The following is a 14835-nucleotide window of genomic DNA, read 5'->3' on the forward strand; positions in this document are numbered from 1 at the left end:
ATATATCATTTTTTCCTGTATTTTAGTTTACTATATTATAGGTTCTCTCTCTCTCTCTCTCTCTCTACACACACACACACACACACACACACACACACATATATGCACTCTATATATATATATAGGTTTATTACAGAATTCAGTATAATTAAATAGGATCTGATCAACTTACATATTCTGATCAAGGGCGGGGAGGAACACATTTTTTTCATTGCTAGAGCACCCAAATGCCATTTTTATCTGCTTCAACATAATTGGTTGAAGGAATGGAAGACTTTATTTTTGAGGAATTTGTTATGTCTTTACAGACAATACTTCCAAAATTTTGTCCTTTTCACATTTTGAGGTTTTCTGATGCTTCACTGTTATGCAAATCAGCTTCTGGATATATCTAACACATGCTTGCTGATTTTCTAGTAGCCTTAGATTACTTACAGCTGGATAAAATAATTACCTGGATATGCTTTGCTAGCAATGTCATCATTGACTACTCTTTCTAATAATATATAGAAGCTCGATTTAGATTGCATTTTGCTCAGTCAGCATGTAGAAACTAGGAGCCTTACTAAGGGTCTGGTAGATACTGACAATATAGGGCTGGCAGCACTTTGTAAACATTTTCCAAAACAAGTGGTTTGCATTTATTAGTCTTCTGAAGGAGTATTTTAAAAGTCATTAAACTATTTGTTCCTTGAAGTAAATTTTTATACTCAATGAAAAGTATGTCAGTGTTCAAATGAAGCATGATTGGTTCTGTTTATCGTACCAGTTGTTTCTGAAATTATTTCTCAATGTTGCTACACCTCGTTTAGTTTAATTAAATATCTGCTATTAGTTTTCTAAAACTTAAATTTAAAAGATAAACATAGATTTTTGGAAAAAGCAGAAAAATTCATTGGGAAAGCATTCTGTTGAAGGAAAGGAGGTAGAAGAAGTCATACCGCACGCTTGGTCAAAGTGACCTGATCACATAATCACTAAATGCAACATGGGATCCTGAAATGGAAAAAGGACATTGGAGGAGAAGCTGGTAAGATTGAAAGGTCTTTCAATTAGTAGTATTATATCACTGCAAATTTAATGGTTTTTAAGAGTCATAATCTGATTTTATGTAAATTATTAACATTGAGAAGCTGGGTGGAGGATATCAACTTTGCTGAAAGCCTAAAATTGTTTCAGAATTTAAAGTTTTTAAAAAATGACCTGATCAACAATTGGGTAAGTAACTCTAATAATAGTCATGCTTTTAAACATTTAAGTGATAATTTTATATCCTAAACTTTTGAAGCATATTTTTAAAAATTTTATCTTTATTGTTTTTAGAAATTTAGGAGAAAAATACAAGTACAGAAAATGTACAGGGTAATTCATCAAATGCCTGTGTACTCATGAGCTAGAACAAATATAAACATTTGTCTTATTTGCTATAAACACACACACAGAACTTTACAAAATTATTCAGGCCTTTTCCAATGTTCCATTGTTAAGAAGGTAGCTCTTTATAATTTTTACTTGTAGGCATTTTGTCCAATGGTGCATTCGTCCCCCTAGGAAGAACACATGCCTTAACTCACTTTCTGTTGTCATTTATACCAGGTTGTTGGATGTATAAATATCTAGTTTACATGAACTCTGAGTATTCTCTGTGGCCCTAGGTTTATATGTGTGTTAATACATAAGGTTCAAAATAAGGAAGATATTTAGTATGTTTCCTGGGAAAAAAGAGAAAGGCCTGATGTCCCACGGGCTAGCTTCTCAGAGTGAAAGAAAGGGGAAAGGAAAATTAATAACCCTGTCATGAGTCCCAGGGATTACTTTCATATTTTGTGGTAAAAGTGTATAATTTGGTTTACCATCTATAAGTGACCCTTTGTGAAATTCATCACCACCCTTTATTGCTATTATCACAAGCTCTTAATAAATACTGGCTCACGCTTGTGATCCCAACACTTTGGGAGGCCGAGGCAGGCAGATCACGGGGTCAAAGGTCGGAGATCAGCCTGACCAACGCAGTGAAATCCCATCTCTACTAAAAATGAAAAAAAAAAAAAAAAAAAATACAAAACGAACAAACAAATTAGCTGGGCATGGTGGTGTGTGCCTGTAATCCCAGCTACTCAGAAGGCTGAGGCAGGGGAATTGCTTGAACCAGGGAGGTGGAGGTTGCAGTGAACTTCGATCACACACTGAACACCAGGCTGGGTGACAGAGCGAGACTCTGTAAATAAATAAATAAATAAATAAATACTGGTTCCAAGATTAAAAGCACTTAACTAACATTTTTATTATTATGTTGTAGCTTTTTTTAATGTCGGAATATATGTTCAAAGGAAATATCTATTTTAAACTTAAAAGCTGATATCTGTGGGTGAATCTTTCTGTGGTACTACAGATAACTGTGTTCCCTCATTGAGGAATGGAGTCACAACAGGTTGGTGTGTGCAGTCTGTGAAGCAGACAAGGAAGGCACATGGGGATGAGTTGTATCAGTTGTGTAAGTTTCAAAATTGAACCACACTGAATTTCTACATAGGTATATGGCAAGAAAGAAAAAGGACAAAAAGGACCAGGCAGGACATATTTATATCTGCGGATTTTGTATTTTCTTAATACTTTATGGCAATGGCTATTCCTGTGTCCTCACTGCAAACATTAGCATCTTATTAAATTCTCAGTGTCATTTGTGTGTTTAAACAAGCTCATGATCAGTGCTGGTAGGCCTGAGTTACGGGCACATAAGAACTGTAGAATGATTGTAAAAACTAAGACTAAAGCAAGGGGTAGGCTTGGGCAAAAGAATAAAGGAGACTGAGAAAAAGAATTAACAGCACATAAAGTGAATAAAAAGAAAGCAAAAATTATTAGGGTTTGTATGATACCAGGGAAGTATTCCTGTTCAACAGTTCATGTGCTTAACAGAGTCAATATTAGAAATGTGGGATATCTCTTCCCCACTCAGTACTTTACTATTGAGATTGCAGAACTTGAAGCTAATACATTGCCAAGGGAGAATCTGATATGAAAGAAAATTGCTAATTATTTTCTTTTTCTTCGTATACCCAATGTGTGGTAGATAACCAGTAACTTTTGGTTGAATAATGGATACATGCCTACATAAATGTCAAATTGAAGGTGAACCAGGATATCTAAATTCCTTAGAAACAATCAGAAGCATGGTAATAGCACTTGTTTAAGAAATTAAGCCTGGTTTTAGATACTGTGTCATAAGGACAGATATTATGGTTTAAGCCATGAGTAGAGAAGTTTGCTGAAATATTAGTTCAAGGGGAGAATAGAAAACTGAAGATTACTTATTGAAATCCCATTGGTTAGAGGTATTATTTGTGACCCTTCAGATTGCACGTGGCAGAAAATCCAACCTAAACTGGTTTAAGCAGTTGTCACGTATGTGAAAAGCTCCAAACCACTGTTGTCCTGAGGCATACAAGAGTTGTTAGATTTCTTCTTTTTTTTTTTTTTTTTTTATACTTTAAGTTCTAGGGTACATGTGCATAACGTGCAGGTTTGTTACATATGTATACTTGTGCCATGTTGGTGTGCTGCACCCATCAACTCTTCAGCACCCATCAACTCGTCATTTACATCAGGTATAACTCCCAATGCAATCCCCCCTCCCCCCTCCTCATAATAGGCCCCGGTGTGTGATGTTCCCCTTCCCGAGTCCAAGTGATCTCATTGTTCAGTTCCCACCTATGAGTGAGAACATGCGGTGTTTGGTTCTCTGTTCTTGTGATAGTTTGCTGAAAATACTATGCAGCCATAAAAAAGGATGAGTTTGAGTCTGTTAGATTTCCTCCCTCTGCTTTACGCAGCTTCAGCCCTTAGGCTCCACATGCTGACTGCCAGTAGTTCCAGGGCCTTAATTTTCTTAACCTCAAGACCAGGGAGCAAGAGGAAGGGTCATGTTCCCAAAAGTATTATTATACCTTAGTGGTTTTCATTGAATATTATGCTCATTCTGGAACCAAATCAATCTCCAGAGAATATCAAACATAAAGTCCCATAAAGTGTGGCAAGTTTCACAACCTGCTAGACTGTTTCCGGCAAACCAGTCATTGGATTCTGTTGTCACCGGAACATAGCTATAGCTAGCTCAGTGCCTGCCTTCATTGCAGGGCCTCTATTTCTGAAGCACATTGTGCATCCTCTGGTCCTCCTTAGTGCTCACCTGAGTCTGGCCCACTTTCTTCTTGTTCCAGCCTCCCAAATGTTTGTGTGATCATTGGCTTCCTAATTCTATGCCATTTTCCTGATATTTCTGTCCCTACCTTTATCTTTACTCTCTTGAGAATTCTAGCTATCCCATTCTCTGTCCCCAAGGAAAAAAAAAAGGATTTGTGTAATAGTAGGGAAGTGTTTTTCTATATTTGTTTTGTAATAATTCAAGTCTGGAATTTTTTTTTCATTCTCTCCTTGTCCCAGTCAATAAGAACTTGTAATTGTGTAACTTTGGGAGGGTTAAAAAGAGCCTTCCATCAACTCTACTTAAGTTCTCTAAGAGGTTAGGCACTTTGCAAGTGATATGCATAATATAGAATGATATGAATTTTGACATTTCAGTACTAGTTCTTTTAAGACAAATCCTCATAATTTTAGTCCAACATCAGTATTTAGTACAATATCGGTATTTTAAAGTGGTTCCTGCATAATAGAAATACCTAATATGATCCAAATTCTGTATGTATTATGTTATTTCTACAAATATAAGATTTTATCATCCTTACAAATATTCTTTTTTAAATGAAAGCCACTATAGAGTGAGAAAGGAATCTCATTCCTCTGTATGCTTTGTAGACAAAATGTTGTCAAGCCCATTCCTAAAGAGACTTCCAGGAATAAAAGTCAGAAAAGGTGACTTTTCTTTAGTAGATAATTACCTTTGCTTCCATAAACTTGTTCTTTATGGCTTTCTTAGTTCTTTTGCTTTAATATTGACCACTCCAAGTGCTGGTTTAGGGTAGATTAGAAACAGACACACCTGAAGAGGTACTTAGCAAGTTTCTCACGGTCATAGAAAGAGGTTACAAATAAGGAAGGGGAGAAGGCTAGAAACCACTCTGTGCTGTTGGATTTGAACCTGAGGTATCAGTATGAATTCATGGTTTTTAATATATTTACCAGTGGATAGAGAGACAAAGATACGTAGGTATACTGGGGTTGCTATACATACATATACTTCTTAGCTCTGCTGAAAGGACCTAGCAGCAGTGACACCCCAGTAGCAACGAGCATACCTACCACCCAGATTTTGGTTTCTAGATACCATTCTTCAACAAAAGAAACCAGAGCTCCTTGGAGAAATGGCTGGTGCTGGAGATAGGGTGGGAAAAATACAAGATGAGCCTGAAATATTTTGTAGCCTGAAAGTAAAGAAGTTCTCAAAAAATAATGGGCATAGGCCAGGTGCAGTGGCTTACGCCTGTAATCCCAGCACTTTGAGAGGCTGAGATGTGCAGATCAACCAAGGACAGGAGTTTGAGACCAGCTTGGCCAACATGGTGAAACCCCATCTCTACTAAAAAGACAAAAATTAGCCGGGCATGGTGGTGGGCGCCTGTAATCCAAGCTGTTCAGGAGGCTGAGGCAGGAGAATCACTGGAACCCGGGAGGCAGAGGTTGCAGTGAGCCAAGATCACACCACTGCACTCCAGCCTGTGTGACAGAGTGAGACTCTGTCTTAAAAAAAAAAAAAAAATGATGAGCATTTACTAAAAGGACACAGGGACCATCTTAAAGGGCTCCCAATGGCCAAAGCTGGTTCAGAGTAAGCAACAATGTAAATAATGATAGTATTGGATTATAACCCATAAAAATGAATATTCATGAGTCCATACTGATATAAATAAATAACTGAATTAGTATATGGGGTAGAAGGGACAGCTCTAGTATATGTGCTACCAAAGTGGGCACTAGAAGGGACAGCTCTAAATAAGGGAAATAGGAAACCACCATTATCACATACCACAAGAAATCATTGCAGGTGAGACTACTGGTGGATGCTAACATCAGTGGGTGAAAGTTTGAAGAAAAAGAGCATATTTGCATAACCTCCAAGTGTCTCTCCCACAAAAATACTTATTTACAAGGGGAAAGCGTTAACTTTACAGTGGCAAAATGTGACAGACACCACTTTAGCCATATGATCAGAGTTAATATTGTAAATCATAAAATATTAAGTATCACATACACCAATATGATGCACTAAGGGTGTCACTTCTGTGGTATTGCCAAAAATGCATAACCTCATTCTAATCACAAGAAAACATCAGATAAACCCCAACTGACAGACATGTTACAGAATGATTGTCCTGGGTTATTCCACAGTATCGAGGTCATGAAAGCCAAAGAAAGCTGGGGGATCTGTCACATATTAAAGAATACTAAGAAGCTTTGATGATTAAATTCAGCAGAGATCCTAGATTGAATCCTGGACCAGAAAGATGAAAGTAGTGGGAAAAATGGCAAAATTTTAAAAAGATGTGTAGATTATTTAAAAGTATTATATTGATGTGGATTTCCTGATTGCAGTATTTGTACTAAAGTTACTTAGCTAGGTGAAGGGTTTACGGGAATGTTATACAGTATGTTTTTTCAACTTTTATGTAGGTCCAAAGTTATTTCAAAATAGAAAGCTTTTTTTTTTTTTTTTAAGTGAGGGGTCTTGGAGTAGATGATTTCTAGATCTCTTCCATCCAGCCTTGTTATGTTACAGTGGTACAAAATGAAACCGAAGATATAAGCAGTTTTATCTCCTGTCTACCAATTAAGAAACACGTTGAGGCAGCTGAAAAATAGGATCAGGGCCGGGTGCGGTGGCTCAAGCCTGTAATCCCAGCACTTTGGGAGGCCGAGACGGGCGGATCACGAGGTCAGGAGATCGAGACCATCCTGGCGAACACGGTGAAACCCCGTCTCTACTAAAAAAAAAGGAAAAAAAAACTAGCCGGGCGAGGTGGCGGGCGCCTGTAGTCCCAGCTACTCGGGAGGCTGAGGCAGGAGAATGGCGTGAACCCGGGAGGCGGAGCTTGCAGTGAGCTGAGATCTGGCCACTGCACCCCAGCCTGGGCGACAGAGTGAGACTCCGTCTCAAAAAAAAAAAAAAAAAGAGAAAAAGAAATGTTGGGGGCGGAGCAAGATGGCCGAATAGGAACAGCTCCAGTCTCCAACTCCCAGCGCGAGCGACACAGAAGACCGGTGATTTCTGCATTTTCAACTGAGGTACTGGGTTCATCTCACTGGGGAGTGCCAGACGATCGGTGCTGGTCAGCTGCTGCAGCCCGACCAGCGAGAGCTGAAGCAGGGCGAAGCATTGCCTCACCTGGAAAGCGCAAGGGGGAAGGGAATCCCTTTTCCTAGCCAGGGGAACTGAGACACACAACACCTGGAAAATCGGGTAACTCCCACCCCAAAACTGCGCTTTAAGCAAACCGGCACACCAGGAGATCATATCCCACACCTGGCCGGGAGGGTCCCACACCCACGGAGCCTCCCTCATTGCTAGCACAGCAGTCTGTGATCTACCAGCAAGGCAGCAGCGAGGCTGGGGGAGGGGCGCCCGCCATTGCTGAGGCTTAAGTAGGTAAACAAAGCTGCTGGGAAGCTCGAACTGGGTGGAGCTCACAGCAGCTCAAGGAAACCTGCCTGTCTCTGTAGACTCCACCTCTGGGGACAGGGCACAGTAAATAATAACAAACGCAGCAGCTCTGCAGACGCAAACGACTCTGTCTGACAGCTTTGAAGAGAGCAGTGGATCTCCCAACACGGAGGTTGAGATCTGAGAAGGGACAGACTCCCTGCTCAAGTGGGTCCCTGACCCCTGAGTAGCCTAACTGGGAGACATCCCCCACTAGGGGCAGTCTGACACACCACACCTCACAGGGTGGAGTACACCCCTGAGAGGAAGCTTCCAAAGCAAGAATCAGATAGGTACACTCGCTGTTCAGAAATATTCTATCTTCTGCAGCCTCTGCTGCTGATACCCAGGCAAACAGGGTCTGGAGTGGACCTCAAGCAATCTCCTACAGCTATAACCTACAGCTGAGGATCCTGACTGTTAGAAGGAAAGCTATCAAACAGGAAGGACACCTACACCAAAACCCCATCAGTACATCACCATCATCAAAGACCAGAGGCAGATAAAACCACAAAGATGGGGAAAAAGCAGGGCAGAAAAGCTGGGAATTCAAAAAATAAGAGCGCATCTCCCCCGGCAAAGGAGCGCAGCTCATCGCCAGCAACGGATCAAAGCTGGATGGAGAATGACTTCGACGAGATGAGAGAAGAAGGCTTCAGTCCATCAAATTTCTCAGAGCTAAAGGAGGAATTACGTACCCAGCGCAAAGAAACTAAAAATCTTGAAAAAAAAGTGGAAGAATTGATGGCTAGAGTAATTAATGCAGAGAAGCTCACAAACGAAATGAAAGAGACGAAAACCATGGCACGAGAAATACGTGACAAATGCACAAGCTTCAGTAACCGTCTCGATCAACTGGAAGAAAGAATGTCAGCGATGGAGGATCAAATGAATGAAATGAAGCGAGAAGAGAAACCAAAAGAAAAAAGAAGAAAAAGAAATGAACAAAGCCTGCAAGAAGTATGGGATTATGTAAAAAGACCAAATCTACGTCTGATTGGGGTGCCTGAAAGTGACGGGGAAAATGGAACCAAGTTGGAAAACACTCTTCAGGATATCATCCAGGAGAACTTCCCCAACCTAGTAGGGCAGGCCAACATTCAAATCCAGGAAATACAGAGAACGCCACAAAGATACTCCTCGAGAAGAGCAACTCCAAGACACATAATTGCCAGATTCACCAAAGTTGAAATGAAGGAAAAAATCTTAAGGGCAGCCAGAGAGAAAGGTCGGGTTACCCACAAAGGGAAGCCCATCAGACTAACAGCAGATCTCTCGGCAGAAACTCTTCAAGCCAGAAGAGAGTGGGGGCCAATATTCAACATTCTTAAAGAAAAGAATTTTAAACCCAGGATTTTATATCCAGCCAAACTAAGTTTCATAAGTGAAGGAGAAATAAAATCCTTTACAGATAAGCAAATGCTTAGAGATTTTGTCACCACTAGGCCTGCCTTACAAGAGACCCTGAAGGAAGCACTAAACATGGAAAGGAACAACCGGTACCAGCCATTGCAAAAACATGCCAAAATGTAAAGACCATCAAGGCTAGGAAGAAACTGCATCAACTAACGAGCAAAATAACCAGTTAATATCATAATGGCAGGATCAAGTTCACACATAACAATCTTAACCTTAAATGTAAATGGACTAAATGCTCCAATTAAAAGACACAGACTGGCAAACTGGATAAAGAGTCAAGACCCATCAGTCTGCTGTATTCAGGAGACCCATCTCACGCGCAGAGACATACATAGGCTCAAAATAAAGGGATGGAGGAAGATTTACCAAGCAAATGGAGAACAAAAAAAAGCGGGGGTTGCAATACTAGTCTCTGATAAAATAGACTTTAAACCATCAAAGATCAAAAGAGACAAAGAAGGCCATTACATAATGGTAAAGGGATCAATTCAACAGGAAGAGCTAACTATCCTAAATATATACGCACCCAATACAGGAGCACCCAGATTCATAAAGCAAGTCCTTAGAGACTTACAAAGAGACTTAGACTCCCATACAATAATAATGGGAGACTTCAACACTCCACTGTCAACATTAGACAGATCAACGAGACAGAAAGTTAACAAGGATATCCAGGAATTGAACTCATCTCTGCAGCAAGCAGACCTAATAGACATCTATAGAACTCTCCACCCCAAATCAACAGAATATACATTCTTCTCAGCACCACATCGTACTTACTCCAAAATTGACCACGTAATTGGAAGTAAAGCACTCCTCAGCAAATGTACAAGAACAGAAATTATAACAAACTGTCTCTCAGACCACAGTGCAATCAAATTAGAACTCAGGACTAAGAAACTCAATCAAAACCGCTCAACTACATGGACACTGAACAACCTGCTCCTGAATGACTACTGGGTACATAACGAAATGAAGGCAGAAATAAAGATGTTCTTTGAAACCAATGAGAACAAAGATACAACATACCAGAATCTCTGGGACACATTTAAAGCAGTGTGTAGAGGGAAATTTATAGCACTAAATGCCCACAAGAGAAAGCAGGAAAGATCTAAAATTGACACTCTAACATCGCAATTAAAAGAACTAGAGAAGCAAGAGCAAACACATTCGAAAGCTAGCAGAAGGCAAGAAATAACTAAGATCAGAGCAGAACTGAAGGAGATAGAGACACAAAAAACCCTCCAAAAAATCAATGAATCCAGGAGTTGGTTTTTTGAAAAGATCAACAAAATTGACAGACCACTAGCAAGACTAATAAAGAAGAAAAGAGAGAAGAATCAAATCGACGCAATTAAAAATGATAAAGGGGATATCACCACCGACCCCACAGAAATACAAACTACCATCAGAGAATACTATAAACACCTCTACGCAAATAAACTGGAAAATCTAGAAGAAATGGATAATTTCCTGGACACTTACACTCTTCCAAGACTAAACCAGGAAGAAGTTGAATCCCTGAATAGACCAATAGTAGGCTCTGAAATTGAGGCAATAATTAATAGCCTACCAACCAAAAAAAGTCCAGGACCAGATGGATTCACAGCTGAATTCTACCAGAGGTACAAGGAGGAGCTGGTACCATTCCTTCTGAAACTATTCCAATCAATAGAAAAAGAGGGAATCCTCCCTAACTCATTTTATGAGGCCAACATCATCCTGATACCAAAGCCTGGCAGAGACACAACAAAAAAAGAGAATTTTAGACCAATATCCCTGATGAACATCGATGCAAAAATCCTCAATAAAATACTGGCAAACCGGATTCAGCAGCACATCAAAAAGCTTATCCACCATGATCAAGTGGGCTTCATCCCTGGGATGCAAGGCTGGTTCAACATTCGCAAATCAATAAACATAATCCAGCATATAAACAGAACCAAAGACAAGAACCACATCATTATCTCAATAGATGCAGAAAAGGCTTTTGACAAAATTCAACAGCCCTTCATGCTAAAAACGCTCAATAAATTCGGTATTGATGGAACGTACCTCAAAATAATAAGAGCTATTTATGACAAACCCACAGCCAATATCATACTGAATGGGCAAAAACTGGAAAAATTCCCTTTGAAAACTGGCACAAGACAGGGATGCCCTCTCTCACCACTCCTATTCAACATAGTGTTGGAAGTTCTGGCTAGGGCCATCAGGCAAGAGAAAGAAATCAAGGGGATTCAGTTAGGAAAAGAAGAAGTCAAATTGTCCCTGTTTGCAGACGACATGATTGTATATTTAGAAAACCCCATTGTCTCAGCCCAAAATCTCCTTAAGCTGATCAGCAACTTCAGCAAAGTCTCAGGATACAAAATTAATGTGCAAAAATCACAAGCATTCTTATACACCAGTGACAGTCAAACAGAGAGCCAAATCAGGAATGAACTTCCATTCACAATTGCTTCAAAGAGAATAAAATACCTAGGAATCCAACTTACAAGGGATGTAAAGGACCTCTTCAAGGAGAACTACAAACCACTGCTCAGTGAAATCAAAGAGGACACAAACAAATGGAAGAACATACCATGCTCATGGATAGGAAGAATCAATATCGTGAAAATGGCCATACTGCCCAAGGTAATTTATAGATTCAATGCCATCCCCATCAAGCTACCAATGAGCTTCTTCACAGAATTGGAAAAAACTGCTTTAAAGTTCATATGGAACCAAAAAAGAGCCCGCATCTCCAAGACAATCCTAAGTCAAAAGAACAAAGCTGGAGGCATCACGCTACCTGACTTCAAACTATACTACAAGGCTACAGTAACCAAAACAGCATGGTACTGGTACCAAAACAGAGATATAGACCAATGGAACAGAACAGAGTCCTCAGAAATAATACCACACATCTACAGCCATCTGATCTTTGACAAACCTGAGAGAAACAAGAAATGGGGAAAGGATTCCCTATTTAATAAATGGTGCTGGGAAAACTGGCTAGCCATAAGTAGAAAGCTGAAACTGGATCCTTTCCTTACTCCTTATACGAAAATTAATTCAAGATGGATTAGAGACTTAAATGTTAGACCTAATACCATAAAAATCCTAGAGGAAAACCTAGGTAATACCATTCAGGACATAGGCATGGGCAAAGACTTCATGTCTAAAACACCAAAAGCAACGGCAGCAAAAGCCAAAATTGACAAATGGGATCTCATTAAACTAAAGAGCTTCTGCACAGCAAAAGAAACTACCATCAGAGTGAACAGGCAACCTACAGAATGGGAGAAAATTTTTGCAATCTACTCATCTGACAAAGGGCTAATATCCAGAACCTACAAAGAACTCAAACAAATTTACAAGAAAAAAACAAACAACCTCATCCAAAAGTGGGCAAAGGATATGAACAGACATTTCTCAAAAGAAGACATTCATACAGCCAACAGACACATGGAAAAATGCTCATCATCACTGGCCATCAGAGAAATGCAAATCAAAACCACAATGAGATACCATCTCACACCAGTTAGAATGGCGATCATTGAAAAGTCAGGAAACAACAGGTGCTGGAGAGGATGTGGAGAAATAGGAACACTTTTACACTGTTGGTGGGATTGTAAACTAGTTCAACCATTATGGAAAACAGTATGGCGATTCCTCAAGGATCTAGAACTAGATGTACCATATGACCCAGCCATCCCATTACTAGGTATATACCCAAAGGATTATAGATTATGCTTCTATAAAGACACATGCACACGTATGTTTATTGCAGCACTATTCACAATAGCAAAGACTTGGAATCAACCCAAATGTCCATCAGTGACAGATTGGATTAAGAAAATGTGGCACATATACACCATGGAATACTATGCAGCCATAAAAAAGGATGAGTTTGTGTCCTTTGTAGGGACATGGATGCAGCTGGAAACCATCATTCTTAGCAAACTATCACAAGAACAGAAAACCAAACACCGCATGTTCTCACTCATAGGTGGGAACTGAACAATGAGATCACTTGGACTCGGGAAGGGGAACATCACACACCGGGGCCTATCATGGGGAGGAGGGAGGGGGGAGGGATTGCATTGGGAGTTATACCTTATGTAAATGACGGGTTGATGGGTGCAGCACACCAACATGGCACAAGTATACATATGTAGCAAACCTGCACATTGTGCACATGTACCCTACAACTTGAAGTTTAATAATAATAAATAAATTTAAAAAAAAAAAAAAAAAGAAAAAGAAAAATAGGATCAGATTCTAAACTGTCGATTCAGTTCAATGGAACATGTCCTGGATAGCTACTGTTGTGCCCAGGACTACACTGAATAAGCTGGTCCTTGCCTCCAGCGTGGTCAGTACTAGAGCTTGAAAATGGTGTGATCGTCTCTTTCAGTCACTCATATTATTCAGGTGTCTCTTCTTTGATGTTTTAAAATAATGGAATTGGAGAGAATGAGATAGAAATTGATAAGTTTTAGAAATTTGTCAAAGGAAATAAGAGCCTTCAAAGAGGACCTGAGGTTTTTCAGTCTGGGTGCCTGAAGAGATAATGATAACCATTAAATAAGATAAGCAAACTAGGTGGCCTTTGGCATTAAACACTGTGTACAAGGATTCAATATGACTATCACACTAAGATTACAAACAGTTAATTAGGTATGTCAGTGTGGGGTTGTACAAAGATATGTGTATTTGAAAATAAAAGATGATGTAATCCTGACATTCTGTTAATGCTCATTTACTAAATAATTATACTGAATTAAGGCTATACTTTTATGCCTTTATGGCAAATTTCTGGATGATGAATAGATATATTTCATTTAGCAAATATTTACTTTTAGAAGTTTTAGATATTTTAGAAAGGTAATGCTGTTAAGTCAGAAAATTATGGCTTAAGTTACGGACTCTGTTAATAAAGATGGTTTTTTATTTGGGGGTATTTTGGGGCCTGTTTCTATTTCTTTTATTTTCTGGAGTGCTTTTTTTGCTTGTTTATTTGTTTGTTTAGACTGAGTGAAAGCTTTGAATCAGGATAATTGTAAATGAAATGGTAGTTTCAGTTTCACAATTTGATGAAACATTTTAAGCAATGGATTTCCACCATGATTATTTTTAAACAAAAGTCTTATCTCTAACGCTTTTGTGGGTGTGATGCCTTCTGTGGAGGATTAGAGGTTGAATATCTTATTTCTGCAGTAGGAATATACAACTTATATGAAATTTTCAAGTCTCTACAGAATTGAAAAGTCAGTGTGGTTACTGTACTTTGAAACGTGTATACTATGGGCCTAAGGTGTTTTTTAATCTTTCATCTTTTTTAGGGATCAAATATCATTAGAAAAATAAGCCATGGGCATTACAAACGTGGTCTGGTGAAATTCAATATTCACTATGACAATTTAGAATATGAGCTCCTTGGGAGGAAAGTTAACTCACTACTCTAACTTTGCATCTAAATATCTTAAAATGTGCCATTGGTTTTATGAAAACGTTTTGATCTACACCCCTATTTTAACTTCAAAAGAAAACCTACATTTTAAAGTGTATTCCTTTTCTGGGTATATTTACTTTGAACTATAGCATATAGTTTTTCTCATAAATCTAACCTGCCACTATCTGTTTTTAAGACTTTGTAAACTTCAAGTGGTTATGATGTGTGAAGTTTGGATTAAACTAAAATTTTTAGAAAACACATGTTATATATTTTGATTGTTTTGAATTTTAACATGGGTCAGTAAAAAACTTGAGTGTCT

At 39.0% G+C, this 14835-nt stretch overlaps 1 protein-coding gene across 7 annotated transcripts in view; it reads left to right on the forward strand.

Moving 5' to 3' along the window:
• Positions 1–14835, forward strand: part of VPS13B (vacuolar protein sorting 13 homolog B) — an 870718-nt gene that overhangs the window by 698848 nt on the left and 157035 nt on the right. The window lies entirely within an intron of this gene.

Source organism: Chlorocebus sabaeus, chromosome 8 (assembly GCF_047675955.1).
Source record: "Chlorocebus sabaeus isolate Y175 chromosome 8, mChlSab1.0.hap1, whole genome shotgun sequence".
In the NCBI taxonomy this organism is placed as follows: domain Eukaryota; kingdom Metazoa; phylum Chordata; class Mammalia; order Primates; family Cercopithecidae; genus Chlorocebus; species Chlorocebus sabaeus.